Source organism: Numenius arquata, chromosome 17, assembly GCF_964106895.1.
Source record: "Numenius arquata chromosome 17, bNumArq3.hap1.1, whole genome shotgun sequence".
Lineage (NCBI taxonomy): Eukaryota > Metazoa > Chordata > Aves > Charadriiformes > Scolopacidae > Numenius > Numenius arquata.
The window spans coordinates 5,591,982-5,611,355 of NC_133592.1; positions in this window are offsets into that span (position 1 = coordinate 5,591,982).

Consider the following 19,374-nt stretch of genomic DNA (forward strand, 5'->3'; position numbering starts at 1 on the left):
GTAGAATCCGAGTGGAGAAGACTCGCCGGGGGGGCAGTGGTAAGTGTTGCTAAGGTGAGGGTATGATAAACGGCTGGAGAGTCATGGAAATTCACTGCCAAGGAATTGCCCCCCCGCCCCGCAAGACTATCAGCAGGCAGGAGTGGCAACCACTGCAGTCAGTATTTAAAGAGTCTGATGGGCGTAATGTGCTGAAATGTAATTGTTATGACTCAGAAAAAAATTAATCAGCTAGCAAAAGAGGTGACAGCTGTTTCTCTGATTCCATTTACATCTAATTTGTAGTGTTTACCTAGTATCAAGTATATATTTGCATTTCAGCAACTGATAAGTAAAAGTAGGTTTAATTCTATGTGAGTGACTAACTCTACCATTTCTTGCTAAACAACAGGGATACCGACAGGGAAAAAAAAAAAAAGAGGAAAACTGAAAATCTCTGTTCTGGATTGCAGAACATACTGCATAAACTCACACTGGACATATCTGTGTGTGAAGACCTTGCAAAGGCTCTATAAAAGACTACAGAATCATAGAAGATATAAAAGATGTCATAGACCTAAATGCAAGCATGTCAATTAACCACGATCCTGAAGAAACTGCTTATCTAGATAAACATTTAAGATATTTAACTAGTCAGCAGACGAGTGGCGTTAACCTTCGGTTCACCATATACACATCTTTAAGCGACATTCCTTGAGTGGCAATATAACACATCCCCTCTTCTTCAGGGTAGTTCCAACTCGAGACTTCTCATGGTTTTACCTTAAGTTTTGTGCTGTCTCTAATATAATTTCTAATTCTGCTCATGTTTCTCTCATTTATTTAGGACTAGCTCACTGCTTGCAAGGCAAAAGAGCTGTGAAAATACACCACACCTGCCATAGCACCTTTTGCACGTGAGTGTCCTGGATCACCTTCCAACCATGAGAAGAGTCCCAGCGTCACTATAAAATAGGTGCATTTAGATTTACAGCTGCAGTTGCCTGTTCTCTGGGGTGGGAATGATCTTTATCGCTCAGAAGCACTGCAGTGAGTGGCCTACAGCTCTGCGAGGAGTCAGTGGCAAAGGGGGAGGGGGAGCACAGAGTCCTGCCTTTCCATGCTCTGCTCCACTCCCTGGTGGAGTTGCACGCCCCAATATCCATGTGGATAGCTCTTAAGAACATTTCTCCAGAGCTATTAATACATTACCGGCAGTTTATGGATCATCCTTCCTGCTATTTCCCTACTGTTCTCAGACATGGAACAAAATTAAAAAAAAAAAAAAAAAAAAAAAAAAGTATCATGCCCTTTTGCATTTCAATTAAGTAAAATGGAACAGATTCCCAGTGGCTAGACTAGGATATGCTGGTGTAGTCCTTTATGACCAGAAGCAGGGTAGATCCCATTTTGCTGTTGTGAAAAGCACAATGCCTACTCTGCACCCTACACTGCCGGGTACAGACCTTAGTCTAGAAATGCAGTTTTGCCTTACGAAGCACAGAAAGAAATTGGCAGCTTTTTACGCTTTCTCCCAGCCTCGCTCACCCTCATGCGAAATAACAGTAAAGATCTGAAGCAACAGAATACTATGCCAATTTATTTATTTTTGGCTAAGCAGCTTACTATTGGCTTTTCCACACACGGTAGTTTGATGTTTACTAGCAGGTTGGCAGCCCAGGGGTATGATTTTTAACATTCTCTAATTACAATGCTGCCGTCAATGAGCTAATGCCCATGGGGAAGTGGGGGAGAGCCCGTGTGCCCTGTGAATGGCTCCCACTCTGTGTGGGGTTAAAGCACTAAAAGATGTACAGAGAAATACGGCCTCCCTTGATGACAGCAGATTAAAACATAGACTCCATTAAAATTCACATCCTGCAGTTCTCAGTTTTGTTAACGGGGAAGATCGGAATAAATGTATGAAGACAAAGTGAACCAAAACTGGAGGGAAAATGGACTTTTTGTTGTTGTAAAAAAATTGCTTACAGAGCAGGAGGACAGAGTCACGATCTCCTGAAAAAAGTACCTGCCATACGTATGATGTACCAAAGAAATGGCATTTGGGTTGGTTTTCGTACTTAATATAGCATGAATGACTCAAGAGAAGCAATCCAGCCCTCTGCAGTCAGGCAGCCACTGGTCCTGCCGTTGTTCGTAACCTGGTCTCTTCAATAGCACAGAAGGAACCAGGTACCTGTTTAGTTCTGCTGTAGCACCACCTTGGAAATACCCTTGGAAAGGGTATCATGAGGAGTAGGAGCTATATATTTTTTCTGCAGAAAGTATTGGATTTTGAGTACTCTTTGAGGACCTATACCCACTGCAGGGTCTTAAAAACACCAGTTCTTTATGCTGATAAAACCCCTTCTACTTAAAGCAATGGAAGCAGCAGAATACACAAAGTTCAGTGCCTCAGAGTTGGGTATGTTGATCTCAGAAATCTAAACTTAAGGGAAACATCTGAAATTTTGACATTCTGTAGTGATGAAACATATGTTCAAGGGATTACTTCAAGTGCCTCCCCCAAATTAAGGCATGCCTCTGTCCCTCTGTAAGGGCCTCTCTTCTCAGTTCACTCCTGAAGCAGGGGTTACCTGTGAAACAATCAGCAGTAGGGACTTTGTGACTAAGGGAGAAGAGTGCTCTGAAAAAAAAGAACAGAATAGAAGGAGAAAGAAATGCAATTTAAGTTCATTTTAACTCCAGTATATTATTATTAGTTAAAATTCCCAAGGTAACCTCTATTTCCACATATATGTAATAGTTTTCAATTTCAGTAGGTCTGTAGGTCTAGCAAGGACCGTGAAACCTCAAACGAGGACCAAGAAGCCTGGCTGCATGTATCACGTTGCAGCGGACCCTTAATACTTCAATTTCTGTGACCTTTCCAGGCACGCGTGTATATGGGTATTATCCACCAGAGAGAACTGAATAATGATCCTCCCCCCAACACAATTTTTTTTTCCTTGCAAAATCATTTCTCAGCAAACCCAGATGGTGCAAAGGAGCCTGATGAGAAGAACGACCTGGTTTTGAGCGTGGATGTCAGAGGACATATCCTGCATGTCTATGAAACTGCAAATGAAGCAGATGTTTGCCATTATTGCCCACTATTGAAGCACCAGCGTTTCTTCCTCACTAACCACAGGCTGCAAGCAGCAATCATGCATCACCTTCTCCTCTTCTAATGGGTACTCAGGCATGTAATAAGTTGAATTTCATCTTGCTGATGAATCTTATTTTAGTTGTTTGGCATGACAGGGCATTTCTTTGTTAAAAAGTGAATGGAGACATCTGGCTTTGGCAGGGTGACTAAAATGAGCTGCGTTTGGCCAATGTCTCTCCTGTTTCACCTTAATTTGCTGACACTAGATCCAGCAATGCTTGCAGACTCAGAATAGGAAAGCAGACTGCAGAAATCACCCTTTATACCTGCCCTATTTTCCCTTAGACAACTTTATCTCCAGTGGTGCAAAACGCCTCCAGTATTCCTTATGTCACTTGAATGGCGCCAATGCTGTATCACCCACTAAGCTAAGGCACTAAACCTGTGAGCACATGGAAGATATTCCCATTACTTCTGCTGGCTCCACTGATGACAGCATTACTGTTAGCCAAACAAGCACTGAGTTCAGCTCTTTCCTGACCACTTGTCCCAGCTCTGCACTTACGTGGAGAGGCATGAGGCTGTTCTGACACGGTTTGCAGGACTGGTGTAAGTTACTGCATGAGCTAAACGATTGAGAATCAGACCTGTAATCTAGGGTCACTGGTGGCAGACTGCTGCTGTTTCATCCCCCTTGTAATAGCTTTCTTCCTTCACAATGAGTTATTGCACTCCTATTTTTGGCTGTGCTTCATTTGGGAAGTTGGCACAGAAATATTGTTTGGCAGACACAGACCTGCCCTGGCAATCTACTGTTTTGGGGGTTGTTTGCTTTTAACTAATTCATTATATTGCTGTACTGCAACGTATATCACTTGTTTTCCCCTCCAGCACAGAGTGTTTATTAGACAACTACTCTCAGGAAACTTCCCCAAGACAAACACTTAACCCTCAGCCTCCTCGGAAAGGCTGGCAATCCTTATTACCAAGCAGTAGAAAAAAAAGGCAGCTCAAGTACATTAACGCATATGAATATTAACAATAATATTTTGCCTTGTTATTAGTGAAAACTTGCATCAACATCACCTGGATTCATCCCTAAAGTAACAGGAGCTCATTACAGAGAGATTTGACAGATTAAGCCTGGGTTTTGCTGGCTTCTCTGTCTCTTAATTCGCTAACACGAGTGTTCTCCATGACCCTAATATGTGACAGTCATTTTCATGCTGGTAACTACCCTTCTGACTGGAGAAGGTAATGAATGCCAAAGACATGTAAAGATATAACCAGTCAGCCCCAATTCTGGAGCCAAGAAGCAGTTCATGTTCCTTAAGAGCCGATTCCAGGAATTTCCTTTTGGTGCACCGTTCATCAGCGAGATTTGGTGGAGTGCCCTTGGCATTGCTCTTTTCCATAACCGGTTACTGAAGATACTATTCACTGATCTCAAAACAACCCTGAAGCTTCTGTCAGTTCAGCTGCAGGTTGAGGGCAAAATACTCCAGAAAATCTTTAGAATTTCTCTGTCATAGTGTTTGCTGTAAGTACACTAATGTGTTCACGAGCTTAGTCTAACTGCATGGAATTCATTACAGCACATGGATGGTGATTTTGAAAGACATGATAATACTAAAAATAATATAGGCCAAAACCCACCCCACAGTAGAATACTTCTCTTGGAGAAGAGTTCCTGTAGAGAAAGCAACGGCAAGTAGCATTTGATGCCCTCCCACACCCAGGTGCAGGGTCTGGTGGCGCAGGGTGAGCTCCATCCTCCTGCAGTTTCAGAGAAAGCTGCTCTTGAGCATCCTGGAGAACCACCACTGTGGTGGGAGCCAGACACTGCAGTTCCTGAGCCTACTAGATACCAAATTTCCAGGCCTCCTATATAATCAACAAATTAAAATTGCTCCCTGAAGCAAACTGGCTGCCCGTGTGAGACAGGTGCAGTGGGATCACAGCGTCCCTGCTCCCTGCTGCAAAACACCCGTGTCTTCTGTGGGCACAGGCAAACGCAATGGCAGAGAAACTGTACAACATCACATCAATGATCTCTGGAGGACTGAACTACCAGCTTTCTACCCACCAGAATAAGTGATTCGCTAAAGAACATTCTAGACCAGAAGCTTTATAAAAGAGAACACACCCCCACTCTTTTTCTCTTGAGTTGCTCTTGTTGCAGCGTGGTCCCAGTTCCCTGTGAAGCTTTGTGGGTTCTGCTGCAGCTCAGACAAATGTCGGTAGAAGTTGACTTCCAGAAGTAAAGAGCTGACACATCATTACAGCTCGTGATGCCTGCATTAATGTCTAAACCCATGCAGTGTGCTCATCGTTAACTTTGTTGTCATTTTGCACATCAAATTCTCCTGCGAGTCACCCAGAGGAACATAGATCAGCAGAGAAAGACGAAGAACAGAAACGATGTTAATAACTTCCCCAAATCTTACACTTTGCCCCAGTTTTAAAAACATGCCTTGTGACACTAGCTAATAAAGCGCTGCACGAGAAAGCATAGCTTTAATCTTTGTATTGGATTCTGGATTTGTAGGAGTTTTGAGTAAATCTGTTTAGACGGTTGAGAAAAGCCTACTGCTAACCATCTGGGTTTATGCTGCTGCCTTGCCATTTGTTGACATCAGCAGTCCTTGAAATGTTCCCAACAAAGCATAATTTTTTTTATTTTTCACACCTGGGTAATTAAAAGAGGTACGCATTGAACATTGGGACCCATTTTTAAAAGACATCATTTTCTCAGCCCATAAATGTAATTTGCTATCAAATTAAGTATTTCCACACCCCATTTCTTCAGCACTTTAGCATTTTAATTTGAAATACAGTTGATAGAAATTACTATTTTCAAGCAGCAGCCAGGTTTAGATGCAATTCTGAACTAAGTACTTGCCTTTTTCTTATGCACCTCAGTAGTTTATTGCCTTGGTGTGCAGCAAAGACAGTGAGAAATGGAAGGAAAAGCAATAAGAAGGGGAAAGGTACCTCATAAAATGGAGAGAGAGGGCAGGAAGATATGATTTGTTTTACAAGAGAGTTACCACTATAAGGCTTAGTAGAAATTCCTATTGTATGAAACTTGATTTTCAGTGCAGCATTTCAGAAGTAAGCTTAGCCAATTCAGAAGAAATAAGACATGATCCCTACAGCAAAACCATCACCTTAAAAAAATATCCTAACTTAGAATTTTGCAAGGCTCGGATACCTCGGCTTCGTTCACAGATTCCAGCTGAGACCCAAACAGACAATATACCAGTATCACACAAGAAATAATTTTCTTACAGTATTTCCAAGCAACGTACACAATCTAGTTTATATTATTCAGATAAATTGTCCTGGAGACCAAATTAAATAATTTAGGTGAAAAGGGCTACCAAGACTGAGTTTTAAGAACTGTTTTTCCTTTGGGGAGTGCAGAATACAGAAGCACCGTACACCGTGGTATAGTGACTCTTCTCCAACGATCAAATCACAAGGTGCAGCTAAAATCAGAAAACTGAGTTTCTCTGCCTTAGTGGATTGTAGTCTAACTATAACTGCAGCTTAATGCATTTTTTCAAAGCACTAATTTCATTAGATTTATTTATTTATAGTTGGAGTGGAATGGTAACAAGTTACTCCGTAATTCATGGATCACTGGCATAATAGGACCCATTAGCTGTCACATCAGTGCAGACCAAGTGAGCTTTGACCTGTGAATTACTGTCACAATAAACCCAACTCCTGCAGATACCAATGGTATTTCTTGTGGATACAGTGTATGTTAATTTGAAGTAAGTACTTCAGTGAGGAACCTGAGAAATTAAGAGAGTCTATCTGCTCCCAATCTTTGGTCTTATTTGAGAGCTGCACTTCTAATAAACCTATCTGAATATGCAGAAAGTAATGAGTTGCCCAACAAGGAGAACTAGGGAATAACAGCAAAGGGAAGGAAAATTCCTTGCTTGACAGATGATTTACTGCCAGATATATATTCAGGCAAAGAACAACAAAGGAACATGAATGCAAACTACATTTTTGTCACTAGTAAAGACACCCAGAAAACAAAAAAGGATAAAAGAAAATGTAAAGAATAATCGGAGATAATGATGGTAATTTGTTTCCCTATTCTGAGATAATTGATCCACACTGAAGACGTAATTATAGTACATTAAAGAGATTAAACATAAGGTCTGAGGCACAGAGTGAAGACAAGCGTGCGCTGAGATACTGTAATTATGACATTTTGGGAGTCATAATATTTTGATGTTGGCCTTTCAAAATTCAGGGACAATGGCAATACAGCAAGCATCATTTCAGTTGTCAAATATCTGCTGTTTCTTTCCCTTTTCTTGTTTCTTCGGGCTGCAGTCTCTGACAGAGTGCCTGCTGCCAGCAAGAAGCAAGTTAAATGATGTGACAGTCCATTTGGGTAGGGATGACAATTCTGCTGCTCAGGTTGTCTTCTTTTGATTGCTAATCACACTTCAGAAAAGGCGATTCATTTACTCATGGGGCTTCTAAACCTTCAAGTCTTTGCTTGTTTGTTTCCAGACCTCTTTCTTCCCTCTAGGTGATTTTGTGCCTTACCCCTTATTGATGCAGTACCTGCGGTGATGCAGAGGTTTGAGCTATTAATGTTCCACCTGTCACGTAGGGCAGTATGTGACACTCGGGGCTGGGCTACAGCAGCAGCCAGCAGACTTCAGCCTTAATTATCCTCTTTTGTTATCAGCCTTGGAAGAGCCCCTGAAACAGAGAAGCCCTTCATCCTTGCTAGTACAGCTCTGGATATTCATTGTTAATGCATTGCAGGTACATGCAATGACAACAGTTTTTAACTATTTAGAATATACATTTCTGTGCTGTCAGTCAAGCAGTTCCTTAGGAAGGATAAAAGGAATGACTCAAACACAGAAATTCAAATCCTAGGGAGGAAGGAAGACCCCAATGAATTCAGTAGTTTGCTATTACTTCTATTATTCTGTGTTAATGTACTTTTTCTGTGTAAGGCATCCTTTATTTACTTTATTGAATAATGAATGTAGAATGCTAATTACAGAACATACCTAGGTTTAGGCTTATTTTGGTTTGTTCATTTGATATATTTTCTGGGGTGGCACCTGTATGATATCCTGACCAATTTGCAAGTTCCTTATCACTCATCTATAAACTACTCCTTGAAGATGTCAAAGTGGACATTATTCCTCTTCTGAGCCTGCACTTTTCTGACCAAAAAATTTCAAAAGAAGGGCGCAGGCTGAAAAGGATACAACACAACTGCTCAGGAAACAAGAGAAAAATCTGGCAGGTCTACTACAACCAGCACTGAGAGACGTGGATCATGCTAAGCATTTCAGAAGAGATCTACAGTATTAAACCATAAATAAATCACAAAAAGATTTAAATGCATTCAGCCTATAGCCAACACCAACAAGCGCAAGGAAAAGGCAAAAGCTTCAGTCGATAATCCAAGTGTTGCAGGAAAAGCTACCAAAAAGATAAATCAACCTTAAATTTCTGAGAGTGCAGCTACCTCCTACCTGCCCAGTGGATAACTTGTTCCATGAACTAATTGGTCTTACTACGGCTTTGAGCAGTTGCTTTGCTAATCACCTTAAAATCAACTTCATCAGCTGGCATACACATCAAGTGTGCCCTATAAATTTGTTAATCTGGACTCCAGTTTCTTCTGTTACTGCCTTTGGGGCAAGCTATAAGGAAGGAGCAGGGAAAGAAGTTGTAAATTCTGTACTTTGGGCGTCTGCAGCTCACCTGATTTCCCCAGGCTTTGCTCACACTCTGCTTCTGACGCTCCCTTGAGGCCTTGGGAACTGGAGGCTGCTAGCACGCCATCACAGCCTGCTCAGAAAAGCCCTCCTACTGCAGAGAAGGACTGGAAACAGAGGCAAAGCCAACTGGTAGATAGATAAATATGCAGCTTCATGCTCAAGTTTATTTTCAGGAAGCTGTTACCATCCTGCTGAAAGCAAACAACCTTAAAGAAGCTTTCCAGAGATGAAAGGACATTGTTACTAACGAGAACAGACAAATAAGTAAGAAAAACATAGCTGAAAAAGAAGTTGAAAATTTGCTTGAGGAGACAAGAGAATCAACTAAATTAAAACCCAGATCTGTAGTTATATTTCCTACCAGAGTCAGTGGAATAATAACCCTTTAGGATTAATTTTGCCTCCATAGAGACAACTAGGTTGCAGTTGATACTGCAAGAGCTCTTTCAAGTATTTCCCTCATCCCTTGTCTCACTTAACCTGGAGATGGCTGAAACTCGCTCTTGATCTCCCCCAAGTTCTCTTTTTTTATCTGAGAGTTCCCTAAAAATTACCAAACAGTCACACTGTTATAAAAACCAATTTGTTAAAAACAAAGGTTTAGTCCATCACTCAAGAAAGTGAAAACGTTGCACTTCAGGGAATAAAAAACAGTACTGAAATAGATTAATGGAAGAAAGTAATGAAGGCAAGAAACAGTCCAGAACAAAAGGCCAAATGCTTCATATTAGACAGGAGGAGAGAGAAAACTGTAAGGTCAGATATAAACTGATCAGTTGAAGAACATAAGCAGATGCATAAATGAAAGTAACATAAGACAATATCTTAAAAAGTGGCTGCCAGAACTGTAAAAAAAGTTTATTCGTAAGCAATGCAACTAATTAAATCCATTTTCCAGTGGCATTGTGTTCTGTGTCCCCTCCTCTACCTGCAGGTACTGATGACGAAGATGCTGATCCATGAGCACAAATAACATTGCTTAAATCCTCAGTAATGGCAAGAAGCAATTCAGCACTGGGGGGAAGAATAGTCAACGTTTGGATTTTGCTGACTTTTATAACGCTGCTCTTATTGAACTTCTTCCCCCCCTATTGACTAGAGGGAAGAAAGAAGAACGACTCGTCATTGTACTCCACTGATGAACGGAGACACAAACTAGCTTTTGTTGTCAATAAGAAAATATTGTACCATTTCTTTTGAAGAGATCTCTGGCCCTTTGATTTTTATTTTTTTTTAGGGGGAGATAAAACTCTCCATACTATGTAAGTAGTGAAATGGCTTTGAAATTCTGGAGATGACAAAGCTCCTTTGATATAAGGCATGCTCCTCTTTTCACCTCTCTGCTAACAGTTTATTCTTGTTAACTGGCTAAGAGCTGTGGAAAGATCTATTTGAATTTTGCCAATATAATTTACCATTGCTCCTCAACCAATCTTGACAATATCCATGTCTCTCAATTATGTGATGAAAGATGCCATACAAGTTCAAGCAGAAACGCCCAAAGTATTTTACTTTGTATGGATGCAATCTCAGATACAGGAAACAAAAAGGGAATCACATGCTGGCAGATGTCACTGTTACCTGTTTTCAAATGCAAGAACAAAAATTATAGCAAAACATAAGTGCAATACTTCATCAGGAAACAAGCAGGTCCTTTGCCAGTGATCAGGGCTTATGGCAGAAAAATGTGGGGTTTTTATCTCTCTCCCATTTTAACAATTTCAACAATACCACACAATATATTCCACAGCATGACGTAGTGAGGAAGAATGTTTTACAGATCAAACTTAGGCCAGATGTTGGTGCCTCAAAAGGGCGCATGGGTTTAGCACAGGTACTGCAGTGCTTAAACCTCTGCCTTACCTTTAAAACATTTAAGGGTTTTCTAACTAATGAACTACGAAGCAACAGTTCCAGTTTGCCAGACCTGTCTCCATCTCATGTGGCCTGAGCTGTTTGGACTAACCATCCTGTGGACCCACAAATCAGGCTTTGATTAAAGTCACTGGCTCTTAGCAGCACTCTCCTTTCTACAAATACTTGTTTAAACCAGTCGAAGATTTTGGATCAAGTATACCTCACAAATTTTCAGTATGTTGTTTCATAATAAGAGGAAGAACACACCAGACAGGCAGACGCATCTTTGGAGGGTGAAATCCTCAACCCTTTGGAACTGCCAAACTGTATCTCTGATTATTGTATGCTGCTTTCTCACCCTCTCTCCAGGCTCCGACACCAGCCAGGAAGCACAGATGCTCACTATCATTTCCTAATTAAAGCCCTGAGGCGGGAAAACAGTTACTGTGTACCATAAACCACCCTGAAAAGCCTTTAAATATGTGTTTAAACTTTAGCATGCATTCAAGAACCCTTCTTAACAGGGATGCTTCCTTGAACTGCAGTGTTGAGCTACAGCCCCTTCCATGCCTCTTCAGCACATTTAAAAGGAACTAATAAGAGAAGATGGTTATTGCCGGCGGTGACAGAAGTGGATAACCCTCTTGTTAAAACCACACTGCATGGAGAAGGGTTGTTGATATGTCCCAGCTTGCAAAAACACATAACAATATTGCCTACTTCGTTAACATCAAGGGCTGTCTCATCTCTAGAAAGAATTTCCTCCACCTGTTCTGTTTATCTAAAACCTGAATTAGTACCTTTTTCTTCTATTCGAAAGCAATCCTGCAGAATGCACTGAGGTCTGCTGCTGAACTTAAAATACTTCTTACAAAACATTAAAACTTGTCTGATTGCTCTGTGTATCTGCAAGTAGGTCACTAATTAATCTAAAAATATTTATTCTCAGGTCAGGTCCATATTACTCTCAGCTTTGTGATAAATGCAAGTTCATATTCAAAGACAGTGTTTACATTCATCACATGAGCTAAGCTTGTCTGCAGTAATTAACAGTTATTCAGATGCTGCCCATTATTACTCCAAATAATAAAATGTATTTTCTTTATCATTAGCTAGCTAGGTCAGTGAACACAAGGGCAATGTGTATCTTAAAATTCCCAGGAAAGCAGAGATTAGTTCCAACACATAAAAACCCCTAAATTGCTGTCAGCTGCATTACAGATTCACAAATGTAAAGAAAGAAGGAAAAGTCATAATATATGAACACACACACACACACACACATACAAATAAGGTAATTGCTTTCCCCCCCCTCTCTGTCTCTTTCTTCCTGCACTTTAGAGAGATCACAGAGAATAATTATAACTATTTTTCAAATTCTGTCAAATGAACCCAGTTTTGCTTCCAAGAATCAACCCTTTGCTGCTGCTTTAACACTAATCTAAAGGATTATTTGGATGAGTGAAAATTGTCCAGGAGTGTCAGGGCAGCCGTGCTCTGAATAGGAAGTTGACTTCTGAGTAGAAGAGGCTACAGTCAAGATTCACCGTGACTTTGACTTTCAGACGATGAGTCTGAATTTCCATGTAGGTTTAAAGGCAATCACATCTTCAGAAAGAAAGGGGAAAACATCCCAGAATTTTAGCATGTCCACTTTCTCATCCAAGAGTTCCCAAAATGGTTGTAGGCACCTAAGCTGTACGCAGGGGCCTGGCTTTCCCTGACACCTCTGGGATGTTAGGTGTGAATTAAAGCATACATGCCTGAAGTTCTTTGTGCCAGCTGCCAGTATGGGCAAGGTGGGAGATACTGCTTGGTGTTCTGCTGTGGATTGGTGGGTTTTTTTCCTAATTGGGGAAAAAAAAACCACTCAAAACATCCACACGCTTGTGCAGAAGGAAACAGGAAAAAGTCTGATTACATTTCCTTCTGTATTAAGCAATTCCTCCATCCTTCAGAATGATAAGCAGCTCCATAGTATCTTCAGGAGGATGAGAATTTTTGTGTTGTTTTTTGGTCAGAATACACTGGAGGACTAAAATCCAGCTTTCAGTCCCCTCTTCACACTGCCATGACACGACAGCCCGTCTTTCCCAAGACACAGCTGCTACATCCTGTTCCACTTAAATTCTTGTACTCCATAGAAGCAAAGGTCACTCAGGATAAATTCCATTGTGTACGCTTTTATCTTTGGTATGGGATTTCCCAGGAATTAGACAGGAAACATTCTATCCTAGAACAGCAAAAGGCTGTCTTGACGTTACCTAAAATCAGGCAACACAGTAGCACAATCACCTTGTAGGAACATGGAAAAAAAACTGCCTCAATATAATTTGATCTATTTTTCTAATAACTTTTCTAATTAATATTTTATTTTCTGTAGTGCTGGACTTAATTTGCTTGCAAGACAATTGTCATTACATTAAGGAACAAACAGTTCACTAGAGCTGAGGAGTGCAATAATTGATTTTTCAACTTAGTGGATGAATTAAGAAATCATTATTTTTATGTTCCAAGCCACATCAAAAAACGCTGGTGTGGATTCTGAAATCTTTCACATGCAAAGACTGATTTTGATGTTTTCTAATTCTCCAAATACTTTTTCTTTAGTAAATTTCAAATTTCAAAACCTACCTGTCGTAGTCAATATTGCTTTTCCAGTTCCAGTTAAGGTGTTTGTCACTGTCCCAGCTCTGGACAGCTGAGGAGGCCTGGCTGGCCAAGTAGCTCTCCCAGAGAGCAAAGCTATTACCGGTGTCTTTGGAAACAGCATCTCTATCAGTTATATTATCTGCCTGGACATCCTGCATGACCAACGAATAAGGCATGTTTTAATTTATATGGGATAAGGCATGGCTCAGAGCTCTATGCTTGGTGCCTGTACGGGCAAATCTTTTAGACTGAGGATTTTAACACCACTCACTTATTTTGATCTCATGATTGAATGATCTCCTGATTAAAAAATGTGAGTTCTAATCTTTCTGAGCCTCCAGTTGACCACGTATGGAAGCAGAATAATCCATGCAGCTTTGCAAAGGTCTTTGATGTCTTCAGACGAAAAGCAATGAGCATTAATATGACTTTACTGGAAGCATAAAATTACTGCTGTATCCACTCTAGCTGTGTTAAAAGCAGCAATGACACTTAATTCACTTGATGTAACTATGTAAGAATGATCATATATATACAATTAAGACCATAGCTTTTATCAATTATGCACTAGCATCTCATCTGTACTCTACTAATTGGAAAGGGGAAGAAAAAAGATAGTGGTTGAAAATTAATTATGCCAACATTTCTATACTGTTTAGAACCTACTTATAAGAATTAAATATTTATATCATTATGGTTTCCATTATGCATCCTAATGTGATTGCCTGAGAGAAAACACTGCAAGGTGCTCAAACACTCATGCAAGTTTAGAATTTGGATTCTCCCATGAGCTGACAATGCCACCAAGGTTGTATCTAGATTCGGTATCTTCAGACAGGAATCTTCTTACCTCACGCAAGCTCGCAACTCATTTCAAGCTGCTGATGTGTCACATTGATCTCAGAAAACAAGATAACCTTCTATCCAATTAAAGAGTGGTTTGAAAAAGTAAAGGTACTGAAATAGTTTCAAATCTTAGTTATGGTTCAGGGGCCAAATCCAGAGCCTGTTACAGAGCCCATCCTCAGAGTTGGATGGTTTTTCAAGTATTTCAGAATCAGAGACTTATTATGTTTAGAAGAATGAACTTAGAGTTTTTTGAGTTTTCCACCCATCTTCTATTCTTACTTGTTTTATATTCCCCTTTCAGCTTTTATTTGCCTGGATCCTTTTTTCTTCATTTCATCTCTTGCAGTCTTCTCTCAGCAGCTAGAAACACAACTTTAAAATTGCATCAGAACAAGGCTGTTCACCTTTCCATGTGCACATTCAGCTCCAAACGCCAAGTATTTATGTAAAACAGGTTCCGCCTTACAGCTCCTGGCAATTTGCCAGCGCAGCTCAAGACTGGCAACATTTATGATTGTTATTCAATGCAAGAAGGCTTTGCTCTTTGCAGGTAGTTGTTAAAAGGTGAGGCCCTGACCCCACTCATTACACAATAGGTTATTGTCTAGCGTTCACCCTCAGAGGTTCTTTACTTGCAACTTTTATAACAACTATAAAATGAACTTGTCTTTTCATTGAGTAGGCTGTTCCTCTGCCATTTTTCCTACAGGATCTAGCATCCCTCTCTAACTTTCCTTCATTTTTAATGCTCATCTTTTTATACTCCTAAATTGAAGTTAACGAGACTTATTTAGTTGTCCCAACATGCTTGGCTGTATCAGATCATTTCTGGACTACACGGAAAGTTCTAGACTCTACAAGTCACCATACTGCACCACACTATTTTGTAATGAACTCAGAAGCATAAATAGCAAATATACATAGATATAAAGTCTCTCTCATGAAACAAATTTCACTTAAACGCTGTGCAATTTAGGCTGCCAAAGAAGCACTTTAACATAGAAGTTGAAAAGGAAGGATGATTTAAGAAATAATTTAGGTTTCAAGAAAACACAGAAACATATGGTTAGTGTTAAATATTTGTATACAAGATATTGCAAATAGAGACGTCTCATGGGTTTTGAATCAGAGATTTAGAGAGAAAGAGAAGAAAAAAATACCATGCTGTGTCCCTTCCTTACCAGAGTCTAGAAACAGATTTTCCTAAAGACATACTTATCTGAGGGAAGCTTTGATTTAAAAAAGAAAAAAAAAATCTTCAAGACCAGCATCAAATTTTAAAGCCATGTTTTAGCACTTCTCCCACTCACTGTATTAAACTCCTTTGGCCACAGTAAGCCCAGTCCTTTGAAGGCAGGGCCCCTGCCTGGGACAGGAACCCAGAGACTTTGAAGCTGGACACCACCTCCAGCAAAACCAAGTCCTTTAAAAGGGAAGGCAATTGATGAGAAGTCTTTGAACAAGGAACCCTTCAGGTATATGAAGTGTTTAAGAGCAAAGCTTTTTCCCCAGTGATATCAGGTCCTTGATATGAAAGGTTAAGTTAGAGAGGAGAACTCTTTAACTTGCAGAATCCTTAGATATTGTATCTTTGGGGAAAAAAATGAGAATGTGTCTGAAAATAATAGCAGACAGGAAATGAAGCAGGGAAGGTACAGTGACTTAAACCTGTGGAAACATCACCTGTTTTTAAAAGTGGCAGGATGTTATTGATACTGTGCAATCAATACTGTTGTTTTGCATTGCTTCATTAAAAGTGCTTCCCGCCTCCCGGTGGGCAACTCGCACCACCAGACAGCCTTCCCAGCCTACAGCATCCCTGCTGTTGGCCAAAGTGCTTTTAGATCCCAGGTGGAAATGGCCAGTTGCAGGACACAGTGAAATGCAAATATCTCCTCCCCCAACCCCCCAAAGGTAGTGTTACAAATGCTAAGTGGATGGAGAAGTCTTAGCTAGTATGTTAGAAATATAAACAAAACAGGCGAAGTCTCCATTAACAACATCATGGAGGTCCCAGTCAACAGACCATTGACAGCAGTGGTCATAGTTCAGTATGTTTTCAGTACGTCTGTGTGTGCGTGTGCACAAGCACACATGGATGCATGAAAAATCCTCTGTTTAATTCTCAATATTCAGGAGTCATTAGATGCTTAGCAAAAGCAGGAGGAGAAAAATGCAGCACATCAGTATTACAGGATAAGTCACCTGCCTATTTATATCCAACAGCCCCTTTACTGCTGTTTAACTTCTTCAGACAGCTGCACTTTTCCATGGAATGATGTAAAGGTTGCTCTAGGTTGACAGGCACCTTATTAGTGTATGTCATTATAATATTAGCAGTCATTTTCTTATTGATACCAAAAGGGATTTTTCTGGCCAAAAGGTCAGGAGAAAAAGGATTGCGGAGCTCTGATCACACCTGAAGCTGATTAGCAGCAGTGTAAATGATGCCTGCGTTAGCTGTGTGCGAAGACAGCAATCTAGAAGAAGTGTTATTCTCCCAGGAGCTTGTGTACGCACCAATGAAAGTGAGATGGGGAATTATGCCTTACAATACTCTCTCTAGATTTTAAATGCTGTTCAACACACACAAAATATACACATAACATTATATGCAAATAATTCCCTGGAATATTTATGATAATATAATAATAATATTATAATAATATATAATATTACAACAATAATAAAAATAAAAATTATAATAATATTATAATAATATATAATAATAATATTATGTATCTCAGTTTACCTGAAAGTTCATTTGGGCATACCTTTCTGTCTTTTCAGTTCATTAGGAGACCGGTATCGGGACTTGCTTGCTCAGCACAAGAAATAGTTTTAAGAGCTACATTTTCAAAGGAGTTTGCACACTTTTCATTTTTACAGAATTTTAATTTGAATGCCCAGCCAACATGGATCATTTCTGACTGAGGTGGCGTTAGTTCTAAAAGTACTGTCTCCCAATGGGGGCAAATTGATCTGGATGCTGGAATGATTTGTGGGAAGAATTTCCATGGCACAAACGGCTATTTTCTACCTCTCTCCTATTGATTTTCAAGCGCCATTCATGCCTCTTCCCACTATCTTTAAATTGTGTTGACATCTGTTTACTCATCCATTATGAACAATTGGTCCAATAAAAATACAAAATGGGGAACATGCTAAATCAATAGCTGAGACTGGTGAAAAATCAAACATGATGTTAGTGAAATGATTATTTCGACCATGTTTAATCAATCCTGAGAACTACAATATCAATGAGAAGTTCAAGAGGAGGCAGTGATATATTGTATTTCACAAGCACACACTAAGTTTGGTTAGTGGGACTTTTTGTTCCTATAGAATTATGGAAAAGAGCCTATATTCGCTCCTCCTCTGAAGCCCACTGACATCAGGGCAGGTGTAGGAGGGATGAATGCTGTGCACATTTCATGTCACTGTTTTCTTTCTGGTATGAAATGAATGTCCTGCTGCTGCTGCAGAAGGCCAATACCCTGATGGGAGCATCATACTAAGGCAACCGCCAACATTTTATTTGTTAGATGTTAAACCCATTTTATTTTTATTCCATTCTGTCATTTTACTAAATGGGACAATGAGGAAGATGGTGACATTGCCCAAAGTGCTCTTCATCCCCACCTCTTGTACTCTAGATACTTGTCTAAGCCTCTCCCCTTACCCTTGCTAAGGACTCTCCTATTTCTAGTCCAAGCAAGTTCTGGTATTGTATTATGAAAACTGGAGTGAATTAACTTTTGGGGTTAATTGTATTTTTTTTTTTTTTTAAATTTTAGTGAAAGACTAATGTTAAGGATGGCAAAGAATTTATAATTAAGCAGATGCCCATCAGCATTTTTTTAAGCAGAACTTCTATTTGAAAAGCAATGAATATTTTCCCTGCTATCCCCCTTCAACAGATGTTCTGCCTAATCTACATTCACTTTACTCACTGTTTCACCTTTGACCTTTCTTTTGAAGGTATTCATAGAAGAGAATGTCAGTATTTATCTACCTGCTGTGCTTCCATCTGTCTATGCAGTGCACGAATAACCACAAATTATATTTCCTTTGTGAAAATTTGAATGACAGAAACATTTCTAAAGCTTCGTATACATGGAATGATCAGATGCTATCTCCTTGTCTTGGAGGAATTATTCATCCCATATCTGGACATGCAAACCAGGAACAGCTGCCAAATCTGGATTTGGGTTTCCAGTGTCTCCACTGAGATTTTCTACCAGAAATCTTTCTTGGATGCTTTTCTATTGCCCTTGTTTTACTCCTTTTTCTTGACAGGGAAAATGAAACAGGAAGATTCATACCCAGGACTGCCACAAGGAACGTAAAGCAACATAAAAATTTTTTAGGAGAGGTCTCTTTTGGGAAGAGTTATCAGAAAAATGATCTGCAAACCTGTTAAAATCCATACAGTTTAAAGACTGGAAAACAGGTCCTTCTCTGATGGTTCCAGTGGAGCCATACGGACACTAGATCTGGACTCAGGATTTATGTGCTCTAAGATGTACAGAAGTTTCCTACGTGAGATGTCAAATATGCTTCTTTTGGACAACTTAGAATAACGAGAAAAAATAGAGAGGGTGTTCCCTGAACAAACTTTGGCCTTTGCATTTATTTGAAATGGTGTCAACTCCTTTTTGCCAGGGTGATGGAGAAGGCCACAGAAATATGTCCTTATCAAGTCATATAGAAATACTAAATCAGAAAAATTTACAACAATCACACCGAGGCTCACTTCTATATTTAAAATAGAGAATGAAAACTTATTTTAACTGCAGCAAAGAAACATTGCTATATTATATAGGAACAATACCAAAGTATAGTATATTAAGAGTTTTAAAACTAGATGAACCTGAAACAAACTGATCTATTCTAAATCTTATACTAAGAGTTTAGGAAGAAAGGAAGAAAATACTATTTTTTTTTTCTCCACCCACAAGTTAAAAGAGTATGCATTTTCAAAACTTTTTAAGCACGCAAATTGAAATGACAAAGTCTTAGATGACTTGATTTTCTATGTGTATTGATAGCCTGTATACATTACCATTATACAATATCTTACTCTTCTAATACTAAAATCTAAGCCTGTTTTTTAATTCAATAGCCAGATTTAAAAAAAAAAAAAAG